Source organism: Phaethon lepturus, unplaced genomic scaffold (genome assembly GCF_000687285.1).
Source record: "Phaethon lepturus isolate BGI_N335 unplaced genomic scaffold, ASM68728v1 scaffold32598, whole genome shotgun sequence".
In the NCBI taxonomy this organism is placed as follows: domain Eukaryota; kingdom Metazoa; phylum Chordata; class Aves; order Phaethontiformes; family Phaethontidae; genus Phaethon; species Phaethon lepturus.
Window position 1 is genome coordinate 3,919 of NW_010558846.1, and position 15,740 is coordinate 19,658.

Sequence of the window (15,740 nt, forward strand, 5' to 3'; positions counted from 1 at the left end):
CAGACCCCGCTGTGAGAGGAGAGGTAGTTGCATGTGGCAATGGGATACAACCACACCAGTGTGACTCCCCACGGGCTGTCTCCCCAGCATAGCTGGTGTTGCACCAACCTCACAATGGCTGGTGCTCTTCAGGGCTGTTCCATGGGCTCCGCACCCTGCCAGGAGGGGCCCAAGGCTGCTGACCTACAACTCCAATCCCTCATCATGGCCTAGCAGCAGGGATGCCCAGTGATACTCCTTTGCTCCTGGTTGTGGATCCTTGGAAGAAAAGCCCACCATACCTGGAAGGACAGAGGCCAACAGCAAACAGGAAAATTGGGCTCAAGCAGCATGTTTGAACCAGAGCTCTCAGCAGAAGAGTGTGAGGAAAAGGCGGCGGCTGTTCTCCCTGAAACCTGCATACAGCATTTGGGAAGCGATGATTGGAAAGAGAGGATTTCCAGCATGGATACCCTTCAGAAGACTGTTGGGGAGATGAAGAAAAGTGAGATACCATGCCAAGCCCTGGTGAGACTGCTGTCATGGGGACAAAAGGAAACAAAACTCCAGGTGATGCAGAAGAAACTTCACACCATCACCTTGCTAGCTGAGAAAGGGGACTTCTCCAGAACATCTGCTCAAATTGTCCTGGAAAGTGTGGTGGAAATGGTGGGAGATGTGTTATGCAGCAAAAATGCTCAAGGAGCCCTGACAGCTATAGCAGAGGCATGTTCTTTGCCTTGGACTGCAAAAAGAGCTATGTTGTTGGCCTTTTCACAGAATAACTCCAGGATCCATTCCAAGATCTTGGACTGGCTGTCAAATGCAATTCTGGAGTTTGGCTTTGCAGGGATGGAGGCCAAGGCACTGGTTAATACCCTGAAGATCGCTCTTGCTGCTGTTCACTCTGGAGTGCAGAGATCAGCCATCACCTTGCTGGGGGTTATTTACCTGTACATGGGAGACTCACTGAGAGCACTGATAGAAAGTGAAGAGCTGCCCCTTCTTCCCCAGATAGATGCTGAGCTGGAGAAGCTGCATGGACAGGTCCCACCAATTCCCAGTCGTGCCAACCCCAAGCCATGCCTAGATGACAGGGTCCAGGAGGATCCAGGGGATGAGAGAAGGACTGAAGCCATAGACATTGGTGACAGGATCACACCAGAGTTGGTGTCAAAGCTGCAGGCAAAGAACAGGACCATGCAGAGGGAGGGCCTGGAAGAGGTTGCAGGCATCCTTCAGGATGCCAGATTCATCCAGCCAAACATAGGAGAGCTCCCAAGAGCCCTGAGGGCTTGTCTCTGCAACCCAAACCCCACCCTGGTACAGACAGCCCTGAGGGTCCTCCAACAACTGTCCAAAGCCATGGGCTCTGACATCAAACAGCACATGAAGGACTTGGGCTTTCCCCTCATTGCTCTGTTTAGGGAAAGCAAGAGCAGCATGAGAGCTGCTGCCCTGGCTGCCGTGAATGCCTGGGCTGCCCAGATCAACATATTGGAGTGGCTGGATGGGCAGGACATTTCAGAAGATCTAGGTGAAGAAATGCCTTTCCAGAAGCAAGAGCTGGCACAGTGGCTGGCTGAACAGCTGCCAACCCTCAAGTCAGCTCCCTCAGACCTGCTTCGGTGTGTGCCTCACCTCTACTCTTCCCTGCAGGACAGTAACAGGGACGTGCAGACAGCCTCGCAGGCAGCCCTGCCCTTCTTTATAATGCACCTTGGCTTTGAGAAGATGACTGAAGCCACCAGTGAGCTGAAGGCAGCGGCAAAGGACCACATACTTGCAATACTAGAGAATGCCAAAGACAGTCCATCAGCCCAGTCCACCGCTTCTGCTAAGTCACTTTCTAAACACACTAGAGTCACCACCACTACCACTTTCCCCTCTGTTCTAACCACACCAGCTGCAGCAATAGCCTTGTCTTCACAAGCATCAGCTAAAGAGCCAGCACCCAAAACCAACAGAGAGGAGAAGCAGTGTCCTAAGAAGCCCAAGTCAGGAGAAAGAGTCCTGAAAAACACAGGTGCAGCCAAGGAAAAAGCACAAATGAAGTCCACTTTGAAGGATGGGAGCAGCAAACTGGGACCCATCTTCATAATAGTCCCCAAGGGGAAAGAACAGAGAATGAGGGATGAGAAAGGCAGCAAAGTGCTGCAGTGGAACTTCACTGCTCCCAGCGACAGGTACATCAAGCAGCTGAAAGCTCAGATGAGCAGCTGTGTGTCCAGCAGCTTCCAGGTGGAAATGTTCCACTCCAGATTCCCACACCACATCAAAGCCTTGGCCATCATGGCCAGGCACTTAGAGACAGAGAAGGAAGGAGTCATCAGCTGTCTGGACCTGATCCTGAAATGGCTTACCCTGCGTTTCTTTGACACCAACACATGGGTGCTTATCAAGAGCCTAGACTACCTCAATATGCTGCTAACCTTACTGATTCAAGAAAAGTACCAGCTGATGGACAGTGAGGCCTTTTCCTTCCTCCCATACCTGGTCCTAAAGATGGGGGAGCCAAGGCAAACTGTTCTTAAATTGGCACATGCTGTCCTGAAGAGGATGTGCCTGGTATATCCAGCTAAGAAGGTGTTTGGCTTCCTCATGGAAGGCATGAAGTCCAATAACACTAAGCAGCAAGAAGGTTGCCTGGTGGAGATGGGTTATCTCCTTGAAGCATATGGGCTGGAGGTATGTGAGCCTAGCCCCAGCAAAGCCTTGAAGAGGATAGTTGCCTGCCTTGGAGACCAAGACAGTGCTGTTCGTAGTGCTGCTCTAAACATTATGGTCACAGCTTGCAAAACTCACGGGGAATCCCTGTTCAGAGTGCTTGGGGATCTTCCTGAAGAGCATATGAGGATGCTGGGACAAATTGCAGAACAGGAACCTGGCAGGTCAAGAGTTTCTCCAGCAAAGTGTCTCAGTGAAAAACCTCCATGTGATTCAAATACAAGATCTGAAGCCGCACATCAGCAGGCAGGATATGCATCCGCAAAGCTAGAGCCCACCTGCTCTCAAGGAGGAAATTTGAATATGGTGGATGTGGCTTCCCAGACACTGCCTCCACACGTACGTGAGCAAGGGAGAAGGCTGGTCTCCAGAAAATACAATATCTTTAGACTGAAGGATATGATTCAGTTGGAAACAATCCCTGAATTCCAAACCCTGCCTATCTCCTCAGGCACTGATGACACATGTCATAACATCACCTCCACCATTAATTCCCTTATTTGTCGCATTAGCAGTGGTGATACTGATACCAGCATGCAGGCAATGAAAGAAATCGAGGAGATCCTGAGGCAGAAGAACAATGTAGAAGCCATGTCTGGGCACATTAATGAGTTTCTTGTAGCAAGCTTTCAATCGCTCAAGTATATCCACCAGCAAAAGGAAGCAGATAAGAAATGGGGGAAGGAACAAATCATTCTGCAATGTAACTGTGTCATCCAGGCCTGTAACTGTGTCTTTCAGGAGAAGAAACTGGCTCAGGAGGCCTCAGTGGAAGTGCTTAAGGATGTAATGAACAATCTCTTTACCTTAATGCTAGACTTCCTGGACGGAGACCTAGAGGAAGATCAAAAGATCATACAGTCCATTAATGTCCTCATGAAGAGGGTGTTGGAAAAATCTGACCAGACGAGGATTTTTTGTGCCTTGCTGAAGCTGCTCCAAGGCAGCCTGACTGCTGAGAGCAGCCCAGATAGGTTTTCCGACCTGCTGGTCAAGTGCCTGTGGAGGAGCACATGGCTTCTCCCAGGCACCATCAGCACCATCAACCTGGATGAAATCCTGCTAGAGGCCCACATGCTCATGAAAGCTCTCTCAAAGGAAAAACTGAGGCAGCACACAAACAAACTCCCACTGTGGACCCTGAAAACTCTGCTGCACAACTTGTGCAAGCTGAAAGGAGTAAGGATCCTGGACCACCTCAGCCTGATTGAGGACGCAGCTGGCTCCGAGGTGGAAGCTTACCTCCGAAAGACAGTCAGTCCTACTGCCAAGCAGGTGACAAATGAAACAGCTGTAGGAGTAGAGGAGGAGGTCCCCTGGGCAGCCCACAGGGTTGCAAAGGACAAAGCAGGTGATGTTGTAGAGACCATCTTCTAGGAAACTTGCTCCAAGGAGAGTTTGAGGGAGGGTCTAGAGGAGTCATATGAATGTAAGTAAAAATGGCCCAAGTGAAAGTTGGAGTCTTTCCTATAAAACCCCTCCCTCTTCTTGCAGAGCTATGCTAAGCAAAGCCTGGCCATCATCTGGACAGAACAGGACACCAGAGAGCATTTTCATCCTCCTCCCTTGGGGATGTACCCTGAGGTGGAAGCATCTCCCCTTAGATGAATGAGGATCCCGGGAGGGACCGTACGGGTGAAGGAGGTGATGCCATCCCGCCACCTGGAAAACCTGCCATTCACCTGCAGCAGCGACACAGCCTCGAGAGCAAGACAGCCCACAGCAGGCTCCCTGCCAGCCCGCTCCCCTCGGAGGATGCCAATGTCATGCTTCTCCCTCCTTTCCAGGGCTGCACAACAGTGACATCGCTGGGGGCATGAAGAACCACCAGCAGAAATAGCACCAGACGTCAGAATTAGGCAGCCCCCCTCCACACACGCATCAACAGGCAGATGAGGTGAACCAATAAAGAAACAACTCCAGCGTGAGTACCGGGTGAGTTATCTGTGCACTGGCAACCTGGGACTGCAGCCCTCAGGAGCTGGTCCGAGTTTCTGGTTGATGTCTCTGTTGCTGTTCAGAAGAGCGAAGAGTGGGGCAGGCAGCGCTGGGGCACAGGTACTCGGCTGGGAGCATTAAAAGCATGTGCGTACCTAGGGAGGTGTCTCTCCAGCTCCGGCTGGGCTCCTCGGGTGAGCACGCGGAGCCTGTTCCCTTTCCCGAGTAGTGCCGGTAAGTAGAAAAAGGGGGGACTGCTGCTCTTTCCAAAGCCAAAGAGGAGATAGGTCTTAAAACCAGGAGAGGGACCAGGCAAAGGGAAGAGGGTCTCACAGGTTCCCTGTGCACTGCAGGGAACAGCTATAGGGCTTGCTTGTTTCCAGAGCTCAAAGTCTTCATGTTTCCATATCACAGCACAACTTCTTAGCCTTTAAAGTAACAAGGAGGGTGAGACTGATGCCTTGGGGCAAAAACTGAACCCAGAGCACACAAATTTGGCCAGGGCCGAGGGCAGAGAACCAGTTGGAGTGCTGACCCTGCCCGGACAACTTCCACAGGGGTCCTTCCAATATGGGATTTTCTAGCAGTCAAAACATTCATGGCCAGTAGCGTTTCAGACCAACAGTGCCCTGGTTCCCAGCTGGGAGCTGCCTGAAGAGATCGGGGCTTTCAAACAACATTTCTGCCTTTCTACACAATGACCACCAGTTGCACAATGAGCCTACCAAAGGCAAAGATTGCAATAGGAAATTCATTAGGGAAACAGGCTTCTGTTTTCTCTTAGGTAAAATTAATAAAACATAGACTTTCAAACCCACTTCCACTTGTCAAACTGAAAGAGTTCAGCAGAGCAGCTGCAGGATGCCAATGCCTCATCCCAGCCCATCCCTTCCAGGTTGCCCAAGGAGCACTCTGTTATTCTCATGTAAAACGACCTCGGTTTGTCTTTAACACCCCTCTTGCCTGTGAGTTACCGAAGGTAGGAGTCCTCAGCTTTCTGTCACGTGTAACTGTAAGCACTTCAAGGATGCTCACTAAATTACAAGGCTTATTTACTAATAGACAATTCAGCCAATTACAAAATGCTATTAAGCATTTGTACTCAGGCAGAGCAAGCCAGCCGCCTGGTGAACGTGGCAAACCTATATTTTTAATTAAAATAAGGAAAACTGAATACACAGTCTGATTACTGGCCAACAAGAAAAATAGACCCCAGAGATCTCAAAGTGTAATCACCCTTTCTGAATGGCCAAAATGACTTGTTGGCTTCACACTGTAATTCTCTCTAATGCTGCTACAAAGTCATGGCCACCCCCTCACCCCCCATTCATCCAGTGCTGTACCTGCCATGGGGTTGCGCCAGTGCCCATTAAATCTGGCTCTGGTACATCCATATCTAGTTTCTGCCTTATTTCCTGGCTGGCTAGCTGGAGGATTCACAATGAGAACATGGCTGATGCCTCCACAGTTTTTACTCTCCGACTCCTTCCTGCTCTGTCCTTGGGATGCCCTCTCTTTTTGTGCTAAAGGACATAAGCTTCTCTGGGGCTGCAGTGGAGCTGTGTAGCTTACATGCAACACAAATGGGTGCCCTTTATGTGGCCTTCCAAAAGTAAATTCATATCCATGTTGAGCTGTGAGGTCAGGCGACCGGACATGCTGTTCCAGGAGGTTTCCTTCAGTGCTGCGCTCCCTTTCTGCCGGTAGCCAGCGCCTCACAAGCAGCTGCTTTTACAGCTTCCTCTCCACGAGGTCCTGGAAATGCTCGGTACAGATGCATCACCGTCATTCCGGCACAGTTGCCAGGGACCGCTGTCTGGCTACTGCCCTGTCACTCAGGCCACACCGAATCCTGCCCCGGAACAGTGTTCCCCTTGCCAAAGCGCCTCTGGCAACGAGCCGTCACCAGGCTGTCGCCTGAGGCGTGCAATGCTGCCTGGGCACGCGGCGGGGGAAAGCCGTTAGCCAGCGGACAGCATCCACGCGCTGAAGCCACGCACTGTGCTGCAGCCGGGGGACACGGGCGGACTCCTCTTCGAAAATGCTGAAGGCCTGAACCATTCCTTAAGGGTTACAGAGACTGTATAAAATGGGGCAAAGTCAAGTGCTTGCCGTATTTGCCGGGCAGGCAGACTGTTCATCACGTTACCAGAGCACCTCCGGGCCCCTGCCAGCAGTCAGGAACCTCCTGTAGTGGGTGCAGCACAAAAGCAGAGCAAGGGACAGTCCCTGTACTGCAGATATTGCCTGTGATAGGAGGTAAGTGCCTCAGCAGGGATGCCCTGGAGTCCTTCAGGAGCAAGCGGCCTCTTGAACGTTCCCAGAGGATGCTCGCGTGTGGCCCTCAGCACAGCCCCCAGGCAGCAATCAGGAGTGCCCTGAACATCAGGATGATGACCTACAAGTTATTCTTGCCTGCACCTCCTTGCCCTGGCAGAGGACAGCACGCAATGGGGTATCGTGGTCCAGCACAGGTCTAGGTGCTTATTCGGGTGGTGTTAAGAAAGAGAGCAAAGCTTAGAAATAGGCTTTGCACTCAGATCTGGACAGTGGAGTCCTGTGCCCTGGAAGAGCTATTTCCAGCACACGTAACCCAGCCTGCCAGGAAATTGTGCCATGGAAATTCTACATTTTTAGAGAGTCCCCCAGAGACAGAGGAGCAGGTTGTGAAACAACGGTTAAGGAATGGGTGCTAACACACAGAATGAAACCGCGGGGTCCTGGGATGCTCCTGCCAGCACCACATCCTGAGGTTTGCTGGATGGTAATTCAATTTTCCCCCTTCCTACCTCCCAGACAGACAGTCCTCCAGGCTGTTCATCCTCCCCCATAGCCCTGGGGAACAGCAAAGAGCAAAAGAGCGCCTGGGTCAGGAGGCGAAGAAGGAGAGCTGCAGAGGGTTCGTAAGGGAGAGCTGACCTGGTACCTTTTGCTCTTTCCTGGTTCAGTCCTCTTCCATTTGCTGGAATCATGACCAAGCTGCATTCTCAGGAGACAGCAGGGTCAGGAAGATCAATGAATTATAAATAAATGCAGTATAAACAAATCAATCAGCGGGATAAAAACATTCAACAGAACCACGCTAATTAAAAATATAATAATCCAGATAGCAGACATTTATTTAAAATGTTACAATTACAGCTTTTAATCATCTAGGTTTAAATTAACAGCACCAGCGAAGAAACCGTGCAAATGTGTTCTGTGTAATGAACTGATATTAGAAAGCCAGCTTGGTGATCTCTCCCCTTCTCAGGCTAATTCTCTGTCCTTTCGTTGTAAAATAACCTTTTGGTGTCGTTTCCTTGTAGAGTCTTGAAGATGAAGACACAATAGTGGAGCTAAATTAAATCCCCTTCACATGTTTCTCTTCTTTCAAGCTGTAAAAATTGCTGGTATCAGTCATTCAGTCTCTAGTGCTGACGCAACCACACTTGAGGAGAACATCTGGGGGCCCCGAGAGTCATTATAGGGAAAATAAAATCCTATATTACAATCAGTCAGCAATTAAAAAGCAGGATGCAGGAGGGCCAATCCTGCAAGATGCTGAGCAGGCTTGGTGGGGAAATCAAATGGTAGACTTGTGATCCTTTGGGGCTCTTTCCTTCTTCGCTGGGGCAATTGAGAGGAGGCGAGAAAATTTCTAAATCTGCTCCTGTCCAGCACAAATGGTCTTGGAAGGAGCTCGTGTTAATTCTGGTCAGTGCTGATCCAGAGGTCACAGGTTTAGAAGCTGCTCACTGCCAGCTAGCCCAGTCTGCAGAGCTGGGGGCCCAGTCTTGCCTTGGCTTGACGTTCAAAGAGACACGGTCTGGCTGAAGGCAGCGCTCAGCTTGCCGTGTGGAGCCCCGGTGGTTAAAGTGGGCTCAAGACAGGCACTGGCAAACCAGAGATGTGGAAGCTCTCTGCACCTGGCATGGTTCTGACTTAGCGAAGTGACGGCTCTTATCTGCCCTGGACAATTGTCACGATCTTTCCCCCACGTATATATCCACAGCTGCCCTGCAGAAGCATCTTTCCTACAGAAGAGCCCAGCGTCTGCCAGCCAAGATGCTGACAAGTGCTCAATGCAGTGACAGAAGTAGCAGATTTACAGACACACGGCAAGTAAAACTGTTGAAGGCAAAGCTTGCCAGCCACAGCTGTGCTGGGGTGGGTTTGACCCAGCAGCCAAGGACAGGCAGTTCTCCCCGGGCTGCAAAAGCTCTTCTGGCCTGCAGCCTCTCGTCCCCGCCAGCCAGCACGCTCGGGTCGGCTCTGCCCCTGCCTTTGCTCTGTCCCCTTGTCGTGCTCGGCACAGGGAGAGTCACAGCAGGGCAGAAATAGCCCCAAAAGTTCCTGAGCTCAAGACTCAGCTTCCAGCAGCACCCCTGACGCGTCCGTCCCCCGGCTCACGCTGGTGACGGTGCCGTGCCGGTCCTGCTCACAGCGTTGGGATGTTCCACGTCTCAGCTGGCTTTGCTTAAAGGCTGCAAGGAAAGGGACAAGAAGAAAAAAAACATGGGGAAAAAAATCATTTTGGAAGCATGGAAAGATTTCTGTGTGGGAAACGAACACCACATGGGGAGAGCGTACGTGTGAGACTCTGCATGCGTGAGCGCATGCCTACACACGTACTTCTGCGTGCCTAAGTCACGGATCCTTCCGGAGCTGCTCACCCACTCCTGGTTTTTGGCCATTGTCACCAAATGCAATTACCTACCTGCATCCATAGTCCTGAGCACACAATTAAGGAGCCCTTTGGAAAGAGAATTTTATCCCTCTAATTAGCACCAAACCCTCCTCTCTCTCCTGTTTACCTGAAGGGTGGGCAAACATACAGCGAGAGAGCAAGTGAGAGTCACGCAGTCCTCACTGCCGCAACGGGCAATGTAATTACCTGGCCTGCACATTAAGATTAATAAATATTAACTTTACTGGTGTTTTTACTGTCCACCTAAGATGGAAACAATGAGCTTTGCTGCTTAATCAAATTAGAGCTATAAAATTATTTCCCTTTTAGAAGGCTCATTTCTGTTTTGCTGGCAATTAACGCTGACGATTTGAGTCCCATCTTTAAAACATTTTGAAATATGGAAAATGGCAGGAGTGCCACAGTGCATTAATGGAGCCATAATACACATCAGGTAATAAAGCATGAAAAGCCTGTTTACTTTGAGTACTCTAATGATTTGAGAGCTTTTTTAAAAAAGCAAATCCAACATGTGAAATCTTTCATTTCATTCGAATTAATTTTTACAAACAAACAGAAAAAAAAAAGAGAAACAAGAACCCCTTTTGAAGTGTTGCTTTGAAATTCCCTGCAGCCAGGCCAAGTCCCAGGCAGACACCGAGGAGCAAATTTTCCCTTTTGTTTTTCTCTTGTTTTTTTCTCTTCAGGGTCTGCAGGGCAGGGGGGTCCACTCACACGCTGGACGCTCCTGCACCATCTCTGGAAACATCTCAAGGAATCAATGCACTGTCTCATAGGAGACTCACTGAGCTGCAGGGGACAGAGTCACCGTCATTGCCTGGTCTAGGAGATCCGAAAACTCCTTCAAACCTTTAGCACAACCAAGAAAGTGTTCGGGAGCTGTACCTTTGTCTGAGAGACAGTTCTCTGGTGAGGCAGAGCACAGTTCCTGTGGCTCTCTCGCCTCTGCAGAACTAACAAGGTTTAATTCATCTTCTTTACAAATCGGCACCTAAGCATCAGCGCAACTGAGGCAGGATGGGACCTCCGGAGGTCTCTCATCCTACCCCCTGCTCAAAGGGGACAACTTAAAAGTTAGGTCATGTTGCTCTGGGCCTTGTCCTGCTGAGTTTTAAATGTTTCCAAAGACAGAGATTGCCCCAGCGCTGCCCTGTCCCGGGGCTGCAGTGCTCATTATGAAGCTATTTTTTCAATATACCTCATTGGCATTGCCCCTGCTGCAGCCTGTGCCCGTGGCCTCTTGTCCTGTTGCTGTGCGGTTCTGAGGACAGCCCAGCTCCAGCCTCTCAGTTCCCTTGGTGGTAGCTGAAGCCAGCAGTGAGATATCCCTCATGCTCCTCATCTTCAGGCTCAAACAAACCCAACCCTTGCACCTTGCCTCGTACCTCCCGTGCTCCAGCCTCTGCCACCTCAGTGGCATCCGCCAGCCTTGCTGCAGCTCACTGTGCTTCAAGCTGGATGGTCCAGCCAGCCCTCCACCCACCTGCTGGTTCTCCCATCCCGCTTCCACCTCCACCATTTGGCTACTGCCACGGAGAAGACAAAATTACATGGAAGAGACCGAATGGCTGATACCAGCAAGAAGAAGCATGGCCAAATCCTTGCGGTCTCCCTTGACGTGACTCAGTAATGCCAACGGGTTGGCTAGGGCCAACCTCTCCCATACAGCAATTACTCTGCTGTTTATGTCTGAGCAGGCTCTTTTCCTTTCTGGGTTTCTGTCTCCTCCATGGCCCGGGAGATCTTAGCCCACCCCAGCCCGGGTGACACACGTTAGCTTGCATGCTCTCAGGTCTGCTCAGGCAGCACCGTACAGCTGGTCGGCATGGGAGTAGCTCAAGACCTTCACGACCACACAAAGAACAAGGCGGTGCAGAATCTGCCCCCAGATCTGATGGCCCGGTTTTTCTAAAGCCCAGCTGTTCTCCCTGTTGCGGTACACGGATTGCTTCACCAGTCAAGCGTATTTGCAAGGCTATACAAGCCAAGATAAATTTGCCCCCAAAGTAATAACTTTTCAATTACCTTCATTATTCCTTGCTCAACACAAGAACAGCACAGCACCTCTTGAGGGAGCAGCTGAGTATTTCTCTCCAGGGTGCACATTTATTATTTTAAGAATCATTTAATTTTCCATCTGAACAAAAGGGGCGAATGTAGGTCCTGAATGACTCCAGGGCCCTGTTCAATACCTTGCCACGTTATCCATCACGGCAATTACACCTGGTAATTCATCTCTGAGAAACTTCAATATGCAGATCTGAGAGCATTTGAGGTACCTGGCATGGCTCACAACTCTGGGAGCCGATGGAAAGAAGGCATCATGACTGGGAAGCACATGCCATCATGCCCAAGAAACTCAGGCTAAGGCTTTAGTAATGGGATTCTTTGCATACCAGCAACCTGCAGCCTGGCTCTCCAAAGCCTCTCCCAAACTCTGTCCTCTCACGGCACACACCCATCCCTGCCAGTCCCATTGCTGGGGCCAGTGTGATTTACAGCATTTGTGCAGTGACGCTCTTCACAACGGGTTCCCTATCAGGTCAGGCTGAATGTGCTGCCAGTGTGAGAAATACAACTAAATGCCACCACAGCAAATAGTCCAGTAGAGCAACCATTTACGCTCTGGGGTATGCAGAGCAGCACTGCCTCTTCATCAAAGTGACCTGCAGGGCTTGAACGAAAACCCACTGAGGGATGAGGAGAAGAGTTTAATTACAATTTCCATACCTAAAGGAAATACCAAGACAGCACTGATCTTACAGCTGAGGTCCTTCCCTGCCCCCAGCTGCTCTCTGCCACCTTTATTTACCTTCCAGTGTCCATTTAGAAAATGCTGCCTGGGCTAGAGATGCTACCATGGGCTGTGAGTTCATCTTTGGCACAGATCTAGCCAGGATTAGGTCTCCAGGATATTCTTAAGACCCTCCTTACGTGGCTGCTTATTGCTGGTGTGAATGCAGCCCTGGTCTGTAAAGTAATTCAGGGATCAAGCCGGGCTCTGCAGGAGTGCATGTAACTACAGGGTGCTTGTTCAGGAGCTCTGCTCACTGATTGGGAGTGGGTGGACTCCTGTCAGCTCCTCAGAAGCACAAGAAACAGCCTCAGATGAAGCAACGGTGCTGTCACCGGGCTCGGAAGATAATGAGAACCTTAGCTTGCTCCAAAGTGCTTCAGTAACAGGTACTTGCCTCACGCTGAGAGGCCACTTGGCATGACTGCATCCCTGCGCAAGCACGAGTGCTGCTGCCCAAGGACAGGCACCCCTGAGAGATTCCCCTCCGCGTTGCTAACACGTGTGTCAGCGCTCAGCAGTGATGAAAGCAGACCGGACCCCGGGCACACAAGTGACGTCCTGACTCTGTGCTCACACCTCTGAGGAACAGCCCCCCTCCAGCCCCCTGAGCCCACCACACAGACAGACTGGCTGTGGGTCGCCTGCCACCAGACACAAGAGCTGACTGTTGCATTTGGGAAGGTAAAGGTTAGCAGAACGGTGCGGTGTGTTTCATCGGGTGACACTTGCCTCCTCATGGTTATTTCTCATCCTGTCCCCAGCGCTCTCCTCTGCCCAGACAGGTCAACTGGTGTGAGCATCGTCACAGACTCCAAGGAAGGGATGGCTTGAGTCCTTACGAAAGGAAAGGTGAAAAGTCAGTCCCTGGGATTTTATTTCTCCGAGCACCAGGAGGATTAAAGGCAGTAGAAAGTCTGGTTGCATGCTGGTCTTTCGTCAGGGGAAGCCAAGCAACAGAAAAGCAGGGGATTTTAGTAAATTCTTAGGATTAGAAATACTAATCTGACCATTTCTTTTGACCTTCTGGGCTACACAGTTCAGCAAACTCCGCACAGAAATCCAATAAGCACCTCTGACTGAATGGCCCATATATTTTTAGGGAGATTTCCCATCAGTGCTCAGGCTGTTGGATACCTGCAAACCTGAAAAGTCCCAACGCAACTCCAAGACTAACTTGATACAGCATGTATGGAGACCCCAGTCCCCTCCAGCCGGAACACTTCTGCAGGCACAGAAGGTCCTGCAAGCAGCATTGGAAAAACCACCTGAAAGTCTCCACGATAGAGATTCAGGGAAGAAAATGTATTAGATGAGCTGGTATTCACAGAGCAGGCGCGCTCAGAGTAGGATCCCCCCACGAGGCTATGGCGATTTGCATCCCATTAGCAAGGAGCCACTGCTGTAAATGAGGCAGCGGGTGTCTAGTTTTCGGCTGGACAGTCAGGTTTCTGTGGCCCTGCAGGAGCTGACTGAGCTACAGGGAAAGCCCACTGGGTGCCTCCCCGCTTGGGGACCAGCAGATCCTCTCCCTGAGCCCGACGCCTTTGCTGCAGCAGTCCCTGAGACTGGCATTGACCCAGTAGCATTTGCCGGGGTCCAGCGCTCAGGGCGGGACCCAGGCAGGAGTACAGCTCCCTTTACCTCTTAAAAAGGTTTTAACTTATTTTTAACTTATTGCCACAACTGTTGTAAAGTCGCTATCTGGCGTTTTCCTGGCTGCAAGGACACGTCCAGCTGTGAACCGTGCCTGACTCTTGTGGGTTTTGCGAGGAGGAGCAGGCAGCAGGTGAGTTGAAAGGGCAGAAATGACAAGCAGGGCTGCATAACGCATTGGTGAGTTCTCCACAGAGCTCACGGGACGCAACCTGAAAGTTTGGCTAATTGGAAAATCATCTCAGTTGGCTGTGGAGGTACAGGGCTGCTCCTGAATTATCACTGCTCAGAGAACCATTACTAACAAGGGAGCAGAGTCTCAAGTGTTTGCATTCCCTGCTATTTTCCTCTCTTGTCTCTATTCAACAGGTAAACAATTTATTTCTTTACAATTCCCCAAATCATGACCAGCCTGGAAATGCCTAGCTGTTGTCTCATTTAGCAAACAGTCCCCCCCAGTGCCAAAAAGCATACGAGTCACTCAGCTCAGTTAGGAGAGAAGCAAGACAATATCACCCCCCATCAAATTGTCCAAGGCACACAGCTTTTCCGCAGCCCACCCCAGGGTTGCGCTGCTTTTGCTGAAAGCGCATCAGCCGTGGGGAACCACCTCCTCTGCCTGTGTGAACAGGAGCGATCCCCCCACCGCTGCTCACTGACCCTTGTTACGCTCCATTCGTGTCTAGGAGGGCGAGAACAGGTCTGAAATTGGGCTTAATCTGCAATGTGCATTTTCTCTGCCCAAGATGAGGTCTCACACCGTCTGAAAGAGCCAGGAGCCAAGTAACTGACGACCACTGAGTCTCTTGTGCGCCCAGTTCCTCCCACCTCTGAAGGTTTAGCTCTGTGCACCAAAACATTTGGCTGTGGTATTTTAAGCCAACAGCTCATTGTCCGACACAAACCAGGATGCCATTCAGGTGAGCATCTCCCAAACTCTAGTTAGGTTTGCAAGAGGACTCACACTCTGCTCTAACCATCTCGGTGCACAAAATACACAGAGGGCTCAGGGAGGCGATGTCGGGACTCAGGTCCCTTTGCCAGCAAGGTCCTTTAGAGTGGCCAGAAGAGCCTCTTTGCTGCTCTGCTTAAACCTTTGCAAGAGGCTGAATCAGCATATGTGCAAATAAAAAATGTGGCATGTGTAGCTCTTTCGCTTCTGCCTCCGTCTCCCTCTTGAAAAACAAAGCACTTAGCTCTAATCATGTAGACTGACTGCCGGCCGAGGGTGTGACAGCAGTGTGAGTTGCAGAGGAAGGAACTTTGCAGATTTCTCAAGCAGTGTGGGGTGCTTGAAAAAGGTGTTCTCCTTTTTCAGGGAGACCAGAGCGTATCAGCGCTGCCAGACACACCGAACAAGGAGAACCGCTGCTCTGGTAGCACCGATAGACCGAGGAGCTGCGCAGAGATGCTGACCTGACTGGGTCTTGCACAGGCGAAGACGCGGTGTAATGAACCTTCTTCCAGCGTAGTGTTTAGAGGATGCCCTTTTTTTCCCTGTGCTGGGGGTTGCAGAATAGCTGCTATCAAACATCTGACACCATGCAGGGGACCCAGAAATAACGAGAAAATAACATGGCTAATTAGCCTCGTGGTTTAGTTGAACCAGCTCCCTCTGGAATACCCTTGTTGAACAGGGTTAGTTTTCTTCCGTTCCCCCCATAACTGATCCTCACATTTAATTATGCTGGAAATCTGGCCATGCCTGGCTTGGATGGAGTGTTTTACTGCTTATATGGTCTTTTCAGATAAGAGACGCTGCTGCTATTGCACAAGTGGAGAAGTGGCTTTGAGGGGTTTTATACCTCCTCTGGGAGGCTGCAGCTCCAGCCACCTCGAGCAGTAAGATCAAGACAGGGGCAGAAATCTATGAGTGGAAGCAATCATTCCCACACCTTGTATAGGAGAAACAATGTTGTCATTGTCTTGATCCTTTCACCTAACAGGAGAGGCTAA

The 15,740-nt window shown here is 50.6% G+C and overlaps 1 pseudogene; it reads left to right on the forward strand.

Annotated features, from left to right (window-relative positions):
• Positions 1 to 330: 330 nt before the first annotated feature.
• On the forward strand, positions 331 to 4,083 carry LOC104625541 (annotated as a pseudogene).
• The last annotated feature ends 11,657 nt before the right edge of the window (positions 4,084 to 15,740 follow it).